Source organism: Oncorhynchus keta, chromosome 16, assembly GCF_023373465.1.
Source record: "Oncorhynchus keta strain PuntledgeMale-10-30-2019 chromosome 16, Oket_V2, whole genome shotgun sequence".
NCBI classification, from domain to species: domain Eukaryota; kingdom Metazoa; phylum Chordata; class Actinopteri; order Salmoniformes; family Salmonidae; genus Oncorhynchus; species Oncorhynchus keta.
The window spans coordinates 6,073,944-6,090,437 of NC_068436.1; the positions used below are offsets into that span (position 1 = coordinate 6,073,944).

At 42.2% G+C, this 16,494-nt stretch overlaps 1 pseudogene; it reads right to left on the minus strand.

The window, feature by feature from the left end:
* The window catches only part of LOC118395420 (protein FRG1-like), a 40,365-nt pseudogene extending 24,844 nt beyond the window's left edge, over positions 1 to 15,521 (minus strand).
* Positions 15,522 to 16,494: the final 973 nt, after the last annotated feature.

Sequence of the window (16,494 nt, forward strand, 5' to 3'; positions counted from 1 at the left end):
AATGTTCATAAATGACCAGCATGGTCGAATAATAATAAGGCAGAACAGTTGAAACTGGGGCAGCAGCACGGCTAGGTGGACTGGGGACAGCAAGGAGTCATCATGTCAGGTAGTCCTGGGGCATGGTCCTAGGGTTCAGGTCCTCCGAGAGAGAGAAAGAAAGAGAGAAGGAGAGAATTAGAGAACGCACATTTAGATTCACACAGGACACCGAATAGGACAGGAGAAGTACTCCAGATATAACAAACTGACCCTAGCCCCCCAACACAAACTACTGCAGCATAAATACTGGAGGCTGAGACAGGAGGGGTCAGGAGACACTGTGGCCCCATCCGAGGACACCCCCGGACAGGGCCAAACAGGAAGGATATAACCCCACCCAATTTGCCAAAGCACAGCCCCCACACCACTAGAGGGATATCTTCAACCACCAACTTACCATCCTGAGACAAGGCTGAGTATAGCCCACAAAGATCTCCGCCATGGCACAACCCAAGGGGGGGCGCCAACCCAGACAGGATGACCACATCAGTGAATCAACCCACTCAGGTGACGCACCCCTTCCAGGGACGGCATGAGAGAGCCCCAGTAAGCCAGTGACTCAGCCCCTGTAATAGGGTTAGAGGCAGAGAATCCCAGTGGAAAGAGGGGAACCGGCCAGGCAGAGACAGCAAGGGCGGTTCGTTGCTCCAGAGCCTTTCCGTTCACCTTCCCACTCCTGGGCCAGACTACACTCAATCATAAAGTAAAGTTAAGTAAAGACTTAAAGGCTGAGACCGAGTTTGCGTCTCTGACATGGGTAGGCAAATGGAGCTCTATAGGACAAAGCCCTGCCTCCAGCTGTTTGCTTAGAAATTCTAGGGACAATTAGGAGGCCTGCGTCTTGTGACCGTAGCGTACGTGTAGGTATGTACGGCAGGACCAAAACAGAGAGATAGGTAGGAACAAGCCCATGTAATGCTTTGTAGGTTAGCAGTAAAACCTTGACATCAGCCCTTGCTTTGACAGGAAGCCAGTGTAGAGAGGCTAGCACTGGAGTAATATGATCAATTTTTTTGGTTCTAGTCAGGATTCTAGCAGCCGTATTTAGCACTAACTGAAGTTTATTTAGTGCTTTATCCGGGTAGCCGGAAAGTAGAGCATTGCAGTAGTCTAACCTAGAAGTGACAAAAACATGGATAAATTGTTCTGCATCATTTTTGGACAGAAAGTTTCAGATTTTTGCAATGTTACATAGATGGAAAAAGCTGTCCTTGAAATGGTCTTGATATGCTCTTCAAAAGAGAGATCAGGGTCCAGAGTAACGCCGAGGTCCTTCACAGTTTTATTTGAGACGACTGTACAACCATTAAGATTAATTGTCAGATTCAACAGAAGATCTCTTTGTTTCTTGGGACCTAGAACAAGCATCTCTGTTTTGTCCGAGTTTAAAAGTAGAAAGTTTGCAGCCATCCACTTCCTTATGTCTGAAACACATGCTTCTCGCAAGGGCAATTTTGGGGCTTCACCATGTTTCATTGAAATGTACAGCTGTATGTCATCCGCATAGCAGTGGAAGTTAACATTATGTTTTCGAATAACATCCCCAAGAGGTAAAATATATAGTGAAAACAATAGTGGTCCTAAAACTGAACCTTGAGGAACACCGAAATGTACAGTTGATTTGTCAGAGGACAAACCATTCACAGAGGCAAACTGATATCTTTCCGACAGATAAGATCTAAACCAGGCCAGAACTTGTCCTTATAGACCAATTTGGGTTTCCAATCTCTCCAAAAGAATGTGGTGATCGATGGTATCAAAAGCAGCACTAAGGTCTAGGAGCACGAGGACAGATGCAGAGCCTCGGTCCGATGCCATTAAAATGTAATTTACCACCTTCACAAGTGCCGTCTCAGTGCTATGATGGGGTCTAAAACCAGACTGAAGCATTTCGTATACATTTTTTGTCTTCAGGAAGGCAGTGAGTTGCTGCACAACAGCCTTTTCTAACATTTTTGAGAGGAATGGAAGATTCGATATAGGCCGAAAGTTTTTTTATATTTTCTGGGTCAAGGTTTGGCTTTTTCAAGAGAGGCTTTATTACTGCCACTTTTAGTGAGTTTGGTACACATCCGGTGGATAGAGAGCCGTTTATTATTTTCAACATAGGAGGGCCAAGCACAGGAAGCAGCTCTTTCAGTAGTTTAGTTGGAATAGGGTCCAGTGTGCAGCTTGAAGGTTTAGAGGCCATGATTATTTTCATCATTGTGTCAAGAGATATAGTACTAAAACACTTGAGCGTCTCTCTTGATCCTAGGTCCTGGCAGAGTTGTGCAGACTCAGGACAACTGAGCTTTGAAGGAATATGCAGATTTAAAGAGGAGTCCGTAATTTGTTTTCTAATAATCATAATCTTTTCCTCAAAGAAGTTCATGAATTTATCACTGCTAAAGTGAAAGACATCCTCTCTTGGGGAATGCTGCTTTTTAGTTAGCTTTGCGACAGTATCAAAAAGGAATTTCGGATTGTTCTTATTTTCCTCAATTAAGTTAGAAAAATAGGATGATCGAGCAGCAGTAAGGGCTCTTCGGTACTGCACGGTACTGTCTTTCCAAGCTAGTCGGAAGACTTCCAGTTTGGTGTGGCGCCATTTCCGTTCCAATTTTCTGGAAGCTTGCTCCAGAGCTCGGGTATTTTCTGTTTTACCAGGGAGCTAGTTTCTTATGAGAAATGTTTTTAGTTTTTAGGGGTGCAACTACATCTAGGGTATTGCGCAAGGTTAAATTGAGTTCCTCAGTTAGGTGGTTAACAGGTTTTTGTCCTCTGGCGTCCTTGGGTAGACAGAGGGAATCTGGAAGGACATCAAGGAATCTGTGTTGTCTGTGAATTTATAGCACGACTTTTGATGTTCCTTGGTTGGGGTCTGAGCAGATTATTTGTTGCAATTGCAAACGTAATAAAATGGTGGTCCGATAGTCCAGGATTACAAGGAAAAACATTAAGATCCACAACATTTATTCCATGGGACAAAACTAGGTCCAGAGTATGACTTGTGACAGTGAGTGGGTCCAGAGACATGTTGGACAAAACCCACTCAAGGATCCAGGATTGCAGAGACCTAACCACCACCAGCCCAAGCCAAGTGAAATTGCTCATGCACAGTGATTCATGTAGCCAGCCTGCCACAGAGTGTGCCACTGAGAATTAGGTAGCATTCCAAAGTAAATCATACTGAAATGTATTTGGGCTATGCATATCTGAATGTGTAATTCAGAGGAACATCGTTATATTTCAAGGAAATCTTATATGGCTTGTGATTGGAGTGTTGTGGAGCGTATGTAGGGGGTGCAGGACCAGCCACCTGGAAAGAGAGGAACTGGTTTAAAAAGCACACATGATATTCATTGAGGCCATTTTCAATGGCATAGGTACAGGTTGTAGGTGGTGAACAGAGTTTGTCTACTGCTGATTGTTATGAAAGCCACACAATCTGATTGTTCAGTTGAGGGTCCTGCTGTGATTATATATTGCAGTGTGGTAAGTTACTTCGACCTCGTAAAAAAATAACTAAAAGGTTTACATCAATTATTGTCTACATCCTATGGACATCATTAAGGTTTTGAGAAAATTACTGTGTAGGGTTGTGTTCAGAAGGGTAAACTGCAGCAAAAGGTTTTGCAACAGAATTTATGATCTTCCAATCAAACAGTCCTCCACTGTGGAAGGCCCTGCAATCACAAGCTTTCATTGTGTGTGTGTGTGTGTGTGTGTGTGTGTGTGTGTGTGTGTGTGTGTGTGTGTGTGTGTGTGTGTGTGTGTGTGTGTGTGTGTTAGGGTTGAATATTTTCAATATTTTCCAACAAATCTTTGAGCCTGATGAGCCATACATTAAATATGTTTTATGAGCCCTTCATTAACAACATTTAATGAGCCCAAGCCCCAAAAAGCCAAATAATTGTGCCGTTATCCAATACATATATGATATAGGTTACTGCACATTTTGCATGACAGAAAAACATAAAAGCCCATAGATGTAGCTAGCTATATGCTCTCTTTGGTATATAAATGAAACTTGCTCCAGTGGGCTAATCTTTTTGAGTGTGGACTGTATTACTGTACTGTATTATACTGTATTATGTGGACTGTATTACTGTACTATACTGTATTATAGTGTATTACGTGGACTGGAATCACGCACATCGTTCAAACCATGATAAAAACCAGAAGAGAACATGCAATTCTGGTGCAGCACATGCAGCCTACAAAGTTACAAGTATAGTCTAGCGAATTTCATTTTAATTTTGAAATATAACAGGGCCTTTCATAATATTTCCCCTAATGTTATTCGCCTATCGCCTCTTTCTCTCTCTATTGTTGCTTCGTTTCTTCCTCCCTTTCAACAGTTAGGCTAAACGAAATAAGTGAATCATTCTCATGACACCCTTGAATAATATAATGGAAGGTAAGAATTAGATGCAGAAGGTGTTCACTTCTCTACACAAAGATTGAATGGTTATGGGTCTGAATAAATAACTGCTATAGCCTACCGCCATTGCGTTCACTTCTCTTTCAAACTGCCCCTTGAGTTCTATTGGCTGCTGTAAAATAAATAGTCTATTGGTATAAGAAACGCAGCAACAAAAAAAAACAAGGTCCAGCAAGCTATTCTAGTGTAGCTTGTCCTGCATGGGGCTCCAAGAGCCGTTATTAATGAGCTAAATATAAGGCTAATACGGTGTTGAATGTATTACCTGAAAAGGGTAGGCTAGGACATCTACAGTATATATAGGTCTATATATCAATCTAGAACAGGAGTATTTATTTTTGAATGGAGTTGATGCGTGCACTGGTTTAAAGCAATGATTTTCGAGTGACTATTTTATTATTTTTCGAGGGCTATTTTAAAACTCTGCAGCGTCAATAAAAAAAAAGAAACAATCTTTACAATTCAACAACAAGGTGACCGCCGAAAGCCAGGGGAATATTGCTAGATAAGACTCACATTCGGCCTTTACATTACTGCAGCATAGACCATGCTGCAGCAAATGTAGGCCTACCTGTCAAAAGAACAAAAAAGGTTACCGTGAGACGATAGGTCTACATGTCTTGTGAACTGTGCTCCATACTGCGATGGGTCTGTCCCCACCCTGAGCGTTGATTCATCGGGCGGTGGAGAAGCCAGATTTAGACATTGCATATAATTTAACAGTTCCATTTCACGCTATGCTGCTCATATAAATAATTTATACAAATTTACCGGTTTCTCACAGTTATTTATCCCTGGAAAAGGGAGTGGTTTTGGACGGTAAATCCCGGTAAATCTCAGTAACCGGGTTCCCGCTATTCAACCCTAGTGTGTATTGCATGCATATACATGTGTGTGTGTGTGTGTGTGTGTGTGTGTGTGTGTGTGTGTGTGCAAACCTGGCGTGAAGTGAAGATACACTGAATGATTAACAGTATGTCAGTCTCATAGCAGCTGGAACATGATTCACATCTCTCTGCATTATAGATGTATGGGGAGGTTTAAAAATACACAGGTCGGTGAATAATTCAGCCCCTCCCTCTCACTCTGAGTGATTTTATCCTGAAATGTTTGTTTGTGTCCCAAATCCCCTATGTAATTAAAAATATTTTTTACCACTTTTTTCTCCCCAATTTCATGGTATCCAATTGGTAGTTACAGTCTTGTCTCATCACTGCAACTCCCATACTGACTCGGGAGAGGCGAAGGCCGAGAGCCGTGCGTCCTCTGAAACACAACCCAGCCCGGCCAAGCCGCACTGTTTCTTGACACAATGCTCACTTAACCCAGAAGCCAGCCGCAACAATGTGTCGGAGGAAACACCGAACATCATACACCATGTCAGCGTGCACTGCGCCCGGCCCACCATAGGAGGCGCTAGTGTGCGACGGGACAAGGACAAACCCTCCCCTAACTCGGACGACACTGGGCCAATTGTGCGCCGCCCCATGGGTTTCCCGGTCACGGCCGGCTGCGACAGAGCCTGGAGTCAAGCACTGGATGCAATGCCTTAGACCACTGCACCACTCGGGAGGCCCTAGTGTACTACTTTTGACCAGGGGCCATAGGGCTCTGGTCAAAAGTAGAGCACAATGTAAGGCTTAAGGTGTATGGGAGTTGCAGAATTTGGAAAAAGCAAAGGCTTTTAATTCTTGTGAAACATATGGACAAGGGCATGTCAAATTGGGTGTCAAATGAAGCTGAGTCTGTATTTGTAAGAAATTAAGGCATATATACATGTTTCAACCAATTTCCATCCTAAAAATTAGGAATACGCAAAGACTTTGATTTCTTTTTTAAACCTGTTGTGACTCTAGGGGCAGTATTTTAATTTTTGCATAAAAAACGTTCCCGTTTTAAACAAGATATTTTGTCACGAAAAGATGCTCGACTATGCATATAATTGACAGCTTTGGATAGAAAACACTCTGACGTTTCCAAAACTGCAAAGATAGTCTGTGAGTGAAACAGAACTGATGTTACAGGCGAAACCCAGATAAAAATCCAATCAGGAAGTGCCACATTTTTTAAAACCGCCTCATGCCAATGACTCCTAATATGGTTGTGAATGAGCTACGAATGAGCTTACGTTTTCTACGTATTCCCCAAGGTGTCTACAGAATTGTGACGTCTTTTTACGCATTTATGTTGAAGAATAGCCGTAAAGGACCACATTTAGCAAGTGGTCACATGATGGCTCCCGCAGAAAATCTTGCGTAAAGTACACAAGTAGCCATTTTTCCAATCGCTTCTTATGAGAAACCAATTGTCCCGACGGATATATGTGAAAAACACCTTGAGGATTGATTCTAAATAACGTTTGCCATGTTTCTGTCGATATTATGGAGCTAATTTGGAAAAAAGTTCGGAGTTGTAGTGACTGCATTTTCCGGTAGATTTCTCAGCCAAACGTGAACAACAAATGGAGCTATTTCGCCTACAAAAATTATATTTTTGGAAAAAAGGAACATTTGCTATCTAGTCTCCTGAGTGAAAACATCCGAAGTTCTTCAAAGGTAAATGATTTAATTTGATTTCTTTTCTTATTTTCGTGAAAATGCCATGATAAACTTGACAATCTGAGATGACAGTGTGATTAACAAAAGGCTAAGCTGTGTCTCAATATATTTCATTTGTGATTTTCATGAATAGGAATATTTTCTAGAAAGATTTATTTCCGCTGCGTTATGCTAATTAGTTTGAGGCTATGGTTACGCTCCCGCATGCGGGTTTGAGAGTCATGAGAAGTTTTTAAACAGGGTCAACCAGAAAACATCCACCGGAAAAGTCTAAAAAGGTATTAGAAACACATCAAAAGACAATCATGTTTATGTGAAGAACCCTGGCAACTAATATTAACACTCTGATATATATTTATTTTTATTTTTATCTGTCTTCTGTAAGTTTACAGTGGGGCAAAAAAGTATTTAGTCAGCCACCAATTGTGCAAGTTCTCCCACTTAAAAAGATGAGAGGCCTGTAATTTTCATCATAGGTACACTTCAACTATGACAGACAAAATGAGAAAGAAAATCCAGAAAATCACATTGTAGGATTTTTAATGAAACTATTTGCTAATTATGGTGGAAAATAAGTATTTGGTCACCTACAAACAAGCAAGATTTCTGGCTCTCACAGACATATAACTTCTTCTTTAAGAGGCTCCTCTGTCCTCCACTCGTTACCTGTATTAATGGTACCTGTTTGAACTTGTTAAAAATACAAAATATATATATTTATATAAAATACACCTGTCCACAACCTCAAACAGTCACACTCCAAACATCTCTCTGTCCCTGCACAATTGGTGGCTGACTAAATACTTTTTTGCCCCACTGTATATATGAGGGAGGAAAATTCACAGGAGTAACAAGTAAAGGTAGACCTACCAATTAGGTATTGTTTTTACTGATATAAATTTGGTTTGGTTTACATCTACTTTGTGCATAACACAAGTAATTTTTCCAACAATTGTTCACAGACAGATTATTTCACTGAAAATTCAATGCATCATAATTCCAGTAGGTCAGAAGTTTACATACACTAAGTTGATGGTGCCTCTAAACAGCTTCCAAATTTCCAGAAAAGTATACCATAGCTTTAGAAGCTTCTGATAGGCTAATTGACATCATTTGAACCTGGGGATGTACCTGGGGATGTATTACAAAGGCATACCTTCAAACTCAGTGCTTCTTTGCTTGACATCATGGCAAAATCAAAAGAAATCAGCAAGATCTCAGAAAGAAAATTGTCGACCTCCACAAGTCTGGTTCATCCTTGGGAGCATATTCCAAATGCCTGAAGGTACCATGTCCATCTGTACAAACAATAGTAAGCAAGTATAAACACCATGGGACCACGCAGCCGTCATACCGCTCTGGAAGGAGACGCGTTCTGTCTCATAGAGATTAACGTACTTTGGTGCGAAAAGTGCAAATCAATCCCAGAACAACAGCAAAGGACCTTGTGAAGATACTGGAGGAAACAGGTACAAAAGTATCTATATCCACAGTAAAAGGAGTCCTATATCGACATAACATGAAAGGCCGCTCAGCAAGGAAGAAGCCACTGCACATGGGGGCAAAGATCATACGTTTTTGGAGAAATGTCCTCTGGTCTGATGAAACAAACATAGAACTGTTTGGCCATAATGACCATTGTTATGTTTGGAGGAAAAAGGGGGAGGCTTGCAAGCCAAAGAACACCATCCCAACCGTGAAGCACGGGGGTGGCAGCATCATGTTGTGGGGTGGCAGCATCATGTTGTGAGGGTGCTTTGCTGCAGGAGGGACTGGTGCACTTCACAAAATAGATTGCATCATGAGGAAGGACAATTATGTGGATATATTGAAGCAACATCTCAAGACATCAGTCAGGAAGTTAAAGCTTGGTCGCAAATGGGTCTTCCAAATGGACAATGACCCCAGCATACTTCCAAAGTTGTGACAAAATGACTTAAGGACAACAAAGTCAAGGTATTGGAGTGGCCATCACAAAGTCCTGACCTCAATCCTATTGAAAAGGTGTGGGCAGAACTGAAAAAGCATGTGCGAGCAAGGAGACCTACAAACTTGACTCAGTTACACCAGCTCTGTCAGGAGGAATGGGCCAAAATTCTCAGAACTTATTGTGGGAAGCTTGTTGAAGGCTACCCAAAACATTTGACCCAAGTTAAACAATTTAAATGTAATGCTACCAAATACTAATTGAGTGTATGTAAACTTCTGACCCACTGGGAATGTGATGAAATATTTTAAAGCTGAAAGAAATAATTCTCTCTACTATTATTCTGATATTTCACATTCTTAAAATAAAATGGTGATCCTAACTGACCGAAGACAGGGACTTTTTACTAGGATTAAATGTCAGGATTTGTGAGAAACTGAGTTTAAATGTATTTGGCTAAGGTGTATGTAAACTTCTGACTTCAACTGTATGTGTAGTACAGATCAGGGACCCACAATGTAAATCCATTACCATAATTCTGTTACCAGGTGTAAATACACATATCCTGAGGCTGCATTTATTGTAGTTGGGGATTTTAACAAGGCTAATATGAAAACAAGGCTCCCTAAAAAAAATTGCCTATCGAATGTGCGACCCGGGCCGGCAAAACCCTGAATCATTGTTATTCTAACTTCCGCGACGCATACAAAGCCCTCCTTTCGGCAAATCTGACCACGACTCCATTTAGTTGTTTCCAGCCTATAAACAGAAACTAAAACAGGAAGCTTCCACTCTCAGGTCTGTTCAACGCTAGTCCGACCAATCTGATTCCACGCTCCAAGATTGCTTCGATTATGTGGACTGGGATATGTTCCAGATAGCGTCAAACAACAACATTGATGTATACGTTGATTCGGTGAGCGAGTTTATTAGCAAGTGCATTGGTCATGTTGTACCCACAATGAGTATTAAAACCTTCCCCAACCAGAAACAGTGGATTGATGGCAGCATTTGCGCAAAACTGAAAGCGCGAACAGTGGCAAGGCGACCGGAAACATAACCGGATACAAACAGTGTAGCTATTCCCTCCGCAAGGCAATCAAACAAGCTAAGAGTCAGTGTAGAGACAAAGTAGAGTCGCTATTCAACGTTCCCAGACAACTAAACAAATTCTTTGCTCGCTTTGAGGACAATACAGTGCCACTGACACGGCCCGCTACCAAAACCTGCGGACTCTCCTTCACTGCAGCCGACGACGTGAGTAAAAAATGTAAACTTGTTAACCCTCGCAAGGCTGCAGGCCCAGACAGCATTCCCAGACGAGTCCTCAGAGCATGCGCAGACCAGCTGGCTGGTGTGTTTACGGACATATTCAATCAATCCTTATCCCAGTCTGCTGTTCCCACATGCTTCAAGAGGGCCACCATTGTTCCCAAGAATGCTAAGGTAACTGAGCTAAACGACACTGCACCGCCCCCATCTGCCCTGTATCACTCACTTCTGACACACCATCACTTCCAGGTTGTGAGGGTAGGGTAGGTAACACCTCCACCCCACTGATCCTCAACACTGGGGATCCACAAGGGTGCATTGTGAGCCCTCTCCTGTACTCCCTGTTCACCCACGACTGCGTGGCCATGCACGCCTCCAACTCAATCATCAAGTTTTCAGACGGCACTACAGTAGGCTTGATTACCAACAACGATGAGATGGCCTACAGGGAGTAGGTGAGGGCCCTCGGAGTGTAGTGTCAGGAAAATAACCTCACACTCAACGTCAACAAAACCAAGGAGATGATCGTGGACTTCAGGAAACAGCAGAGGGAGCACCCCCTATCCACATCGACGGGACAGTAGTGGAGAGGGTAGCCTCCTCAGGAGGCTGAAGAAATTGGTCTTGTCACCAAAAGCACTCACAAACTTTTAAAGATGCACAATCGAGAGCATCCTTTCGGGCTGTATCACCGCCTGGTATGGCAACTGCTCCGCCCACAACCGTAAGGCTCTCCAGAAGGTAGTGAGGTCTGCACAACGCATCACCGGGGGCAAACTACCTGCCCTCCAGGACACCTACACCACCCGATCTCACAGGAAAGCCATAAAGATCCTCAAGGACAACAACCACCCGAGCCACTGCCTGTTCACCCCGCTATCATCCAGAAGGCGAGGTCAATACAGGTGCATCAAAGCAGGGACCGAGAGACTAAAAAACAGCTTCTATCTCAAGGCCATCAGACTGTTAAACAGCCACCACTGACATTGAGTGGCTGCTGCCAACATACTGACTCAATTCCAGTCACTTTAATAATAGAAAATTGATGTAAGAAATGTATCACTAGCCACTTTAAACAATGCCACTTCATATAATGTTTACATACCCTACATTACTCATCTCATATGTGTATACAGTACTCGATACCATCTACTGCATCTTGCCTATACCTTTCTGTACCATCACTCATTCATATATCTTTATGTACATATTTTTTATCCCTTTACACTTGTGTGTATAAGGTAGTTGTTGTGGAATTGTTAGGTTAGATTACTCGTTGGTTATTACTGCATTGTCGGAACTAGAAGCACAAGCATTTCGCTACACTCGCATTAACATCTGCTAACCATGTGTATGTGACCAATAACATTTGATTTGATTTGACACCGTCCAATCAATGGGCTTTGGTCTTGTATTGTGACGCTATGGAGTCAATATGGAAAATAACAGTTATGGCATTATGATGAATATCCTTTGTATTCTCCCAAGGTTGATTTTTTTTTTGACAATTGAAATGTTGAAGCAAGGTTCTGGACGACAGCTTCAATTATTTTCATTTTACATTCCTGTGACCGAGCACCTCTTTAGCAGTCCAGAAAATACCTGAAATCCTGGCTAGTGTCAGTACACTACAACTATAAAGATAGATTAGACAATTTTTAAGCCCCACTGTTCTCAGAACAGAGAATTGTCTTATCAAATCCTCATGTCAGAAGCATTTTCTGCAATTAGTCGATGAAATAGTAGTGTGGATCATCACATCCACTATTCAAAACAAATTACAGAGAGGTACTGCATTGCAAATGCATTATTCATCCCATTCTGAATCAGACACACAGCTAGGAGGTAGGTAGGCTCATTTGTATTTCTCTCTGTTGCATTTGAGATGATGCGAACATCCACTCTCACTCTAAATGTCAACGTTGTAGAAACCAAAAAGCATATCTGAGACAACTGAAGTGTTTAAATACTCGGGTTAAGAAACTCTTTCGATCTGATCTTAGATCACTTTTGATTCTGAAGTTGTATTCTGAGAGGACAGCTGCCGATAATGGGTTGGAAAGAGAGATGTAGAGAGAAGGAAAGAGAGAAAGAGGGAAGGAGAGAGAGAGAGAAAGCAAAGAGAGGAAATGGTGGGGAGTGAGAGGCAAGAAGGAAGACTAGGAAAAGGGAGATGGAGCGAGAGTGGGGGGAGGGGGTATTGAGAGAGGGAGTGAGATCGGGAATGAGAGGAGAAAGCGGAGAGGAAGAGAGTATAAGCTTTCTGCAAAATAAATAGTCTACTTCAAACAAAGCCAACAGAGAGGATGTGCTGTGAAAGGTAATGGTGTGAAGGAGATCCAATCTGACATAATTTGGTGTCAATGGGATTCAGTGAGTCTAATGTTTGGCTGTGTGAACCCTTTGCTTTGGACAAAACGCAATAGTGGTGTTATATGGACAGTACATGATGAAAACAAAGATTTAGAGCAAGGGAATTCCAGTAAAATAGGTTATCAGAATGTTTCATGTTTGATTAAAAATGTTTAATGTATTCCAGCATCTCCGCTCAATATTAGCAAGATGTTCCTAATGTTTGCTATTCTCAGTGTATATGAAAAGCTAACCTGTACTAAAATAGGCTATACTCTAAATCGCTATTCACAATTTCCCCACTGTGAGGGAAAACATGGGTGAGTTCTCATAAACCACCAGCAAAAAAGCCACAATTTACATGATGCTTATGAGTGCATTTCACACCACTTTTTGGATTATAATTGGATTTGTAAGGCTCATATGAATGTCCTGCTTAATATAGTGTTTGTGTCATCGTCGTAAACCAACTACATTATACTACAAAACACTTCAACTTCAATCAATAAAATGGTTGTAAGCTTTTAGCCTTATTCTATGTCAATAAGTGTTAGCATTCTAGCTAACAACTGCTGCATCCAAAATAGGCATTTTGCTATCACAGACAAACACAATCTTATCAGCTTTTCAAGCAATAATCTAAACAACATTGTAAGCCTGTGAGTTCCCCAAAAAGTTTAGAAGTAATAGCTACTTAAATATAGGCTATGTTGAATGGGCATAAATGGCGAAGGGCAGTTGGTCTCCTTCAGGGTGGCCATTGCAGGCCTTGTTTATGAGGTGAATAGCAACTTGGAGTATAACAAGGTTCTATGGTTACCATGGTGCAGCGAGGAAGCCTAGGCAGAGAGCTCTATAAATATTGAATATGTGTGTTTTTTTAAATTTTATAACCTTTTGAGGGTTTAGCTAAAATATCTGGTGGCGCCGCGGGGTTTATTCAAGATAGTCTTTAAAGAAGTAGAGTTTCAGATGTTTTCAGAAGATAGGAAGGGACTCTGCTGTCCTGAAGGAAGCAGGGGAAGCTTGTTCCGCCGTTGGAAATCGGCGAGGGGACTAAATGTTTGGAGTTCTTGCATTGGAATTACACTGAATCCTGCTGATATACTGTAACCACGCTATAACACAAGAAACATCAAGTTTAAATGCAGAGACTCTGAGATCATCTAGTCCTTTTGAAATCTCTGCTGCGCTGTACTAGCACAATGGACAGCACCCTACAGCTATGCCGTTTTGGTAATGAATATAGGCTACAAGATAGGCTGTTTGTAATTGGCATGTCTATTTGAATGCAGCCGTACACATAGCTGTTTTACCAAAATAATGCAAACTTAATCCTGAAAGTACTAGCCTAGTTATTCATGCATGCAAACAAAAATACGGAATAACAGTTTGGCTTAGAATACCGACACAACTGCAAATGCAAATTAATTTAACTAAACAGAACAGAGCTCCCAAGTAGTAGGTCTAGTAAACAACATATCAGATCTATAAAGGCATGACACAATCTCTATTTAGGCTAGTTACATTAACAGAAAACAAACGCAGTAAACAAAAGGCGAATGGGGATCCAAATGACCAAAACATGGCCTACAGCCTACTACAGTGAGATGCAGCCATGCACAGCTGTCTTGACAAATAAATAGGCCTCGGTCTAAATAAGCCTTCAAACATGGAAAATCATGCTGCTCAGTCATGAGTTCAGCAACACATTGTGATATGGCACAATACAGTTCTGTGAATCAAATTGGACCCAAGTAATGAATTTGGCAAGGTTGAATACCAGGCGTGTTGCTGTGTTCTAGATAAGTTGCAGGGGTTTGATGGCAGAAGCAGGGAGCCTAGCTACCAGAGAGTTGCAGTGGTCTAGATGGGAGATGACAAGTGCCTGGATTAGTACAGTTTTTTTACATTAACATTTTAGTAATTTGGCAGACTCTCTTATCCAAAGCGACTTGCAGTTAGCGACTTACATTCATCTTAAGATAGCTATGTTGGACAACCACATATCGCAGGCATTACAAAGTACATTCTTCCTCATTAACGTAGCTATCAGCAGAGTCAGAGTTAGAAGGGGGGGGATTCGAGGTGAGGAGAAGGATTATTTAAGACTGTTTGAAGCGGTAGGGTTTCAGATGTTTTCGGAAGATGGGCAGGGACTCTGCTCTCCTAGCTTCAGGGGGAAGCTGGTTCCACTGGGGTGCCAGGACAGAGAAGAGCTTGGACTGGGCTGAGCGGGAGCTGCCCTCCCATAGGGGTGGGAGAGCCAAGAGACCAGAGGTGGCAGAACGGAGTCCTCGGGTAGGGGTGTAGGGTTTGAGCATAAACTGAAGGTAGGGAGGACCAGTTCCTCTTGCTATTCTGTAGGCAAGCACCATGGTCTTGTAGTGGATGCAAGCTTCGACTGGAAGCCAGTGGAGTGTGAGGAGGAATGAGGTGACATGAGAGAAATTGAGAAGGTTGAAAACCAGGCCGGCGGCAGCGTTCTGGATAAATTTGCAGGGGTTTGATGGCACAAGTGGGGAGCTCAGCCAACAGCGAGTTGCAATAGTCCAGACGGGAGAGGACGAGTGCCGGGATTAGAACCTGCGCCGATTGATGTGTGAGGAAAGGTCATACTCTAAGGATGTTGTAGAGCTTGAACCTGCAGGAGCAGGTCACTGCTTTCAATGTTTGCAGAGAATGACAGGGTGTTGTCCAGGGTCACGCCAAGGCTCTTTGCACTCTGGAAGGGGGACACCGTGGAGTTGTCAACCATAATGGAGAGGTCTTGGAGCAGGCAGGCCTTTCCCTGGTAGGAAGAGCAGTGCCATCCTGTCGAGGGTGATTTGGAGGTATGGGCCGACATCCAATCTGACACGTCTGCCAGGCATGCAGAGATGCGTGTCACCCCCTGGGTGTCAGAAGGGGGGATGAGTTGAGCGTTGTCCGCATAGCAGACCATCTCCCATCAACTGCAAGGTTCCTTTAAAAAAAAAGTTACGTGACTTTGAGATTCTGTATGAAAAGCACTATTTAAAATAATACATTATTGTTATGGTTATATTTATTATTACTAGGACCCCTGAAAAGAAAGCCTGTACACTGTAAGTGCTGTAAATGCAACTTTGAAGTTTTTACAGTAATCGTGCACCCCCCTTGGGTGCACACTTTCTTTCTTCTTAGTCTGTTTTCGACTCTGAACCGGTGTGAATATTTGGGATGTGCACATGTACAGGTAATGCAGAAGGGCTTCAATATACAGTTGAAGTCGGAAGTTTACATATACCTTAGCCAAATACATGCTCCCAAGGATGAACCAGACTTGTGGAGGTCTACAATTTGTTTTCTGAGGTCTTGGCTGATTTCTTTTGATTTTGCCATGATGTCAAGCTAAGAAGAACTGAGTTTGAAGGTAGGCCTTTGTAATACATCCCCAGGTGCACCTCCAATTGACTCAAATGATGTCAATTAGCCTATCAGAAGCTTCTAAAGCCATGACATCATTTTCTGGAATTTCCAAGCTGTTTTAAAGGCAGTCGACTTAGTGTATGTAAACTTCTGACTCACTGGAATTGTGATACAGTGAATTATAAGTGAAATAATCTGTCTGTGAACAATTGTTGAAAAAATGACTTGTGTCACGACAAACTAGATGTCCTAACCGACTTGCCAAAACTATAGTTTGTTAACAAGACATTTTGAGTGGTTGAAAAACGAGTGTTAATGACTCCAACCTAAGTGTATGTAAACGTCCGACTTCAATTTGAACTATATGACGTGCAGTCAATCATGAACACGTGTTCAACCTATTTTGACAAATGTTTTTTTTCCTCTGTTACACACATCACAGATTGCCCACACACTCTTCAAAAGGTGTCTCCACCTTGTACAGTCATTGGTCTCCACCCAGAGCATACAATACCTCACTGTAGCAA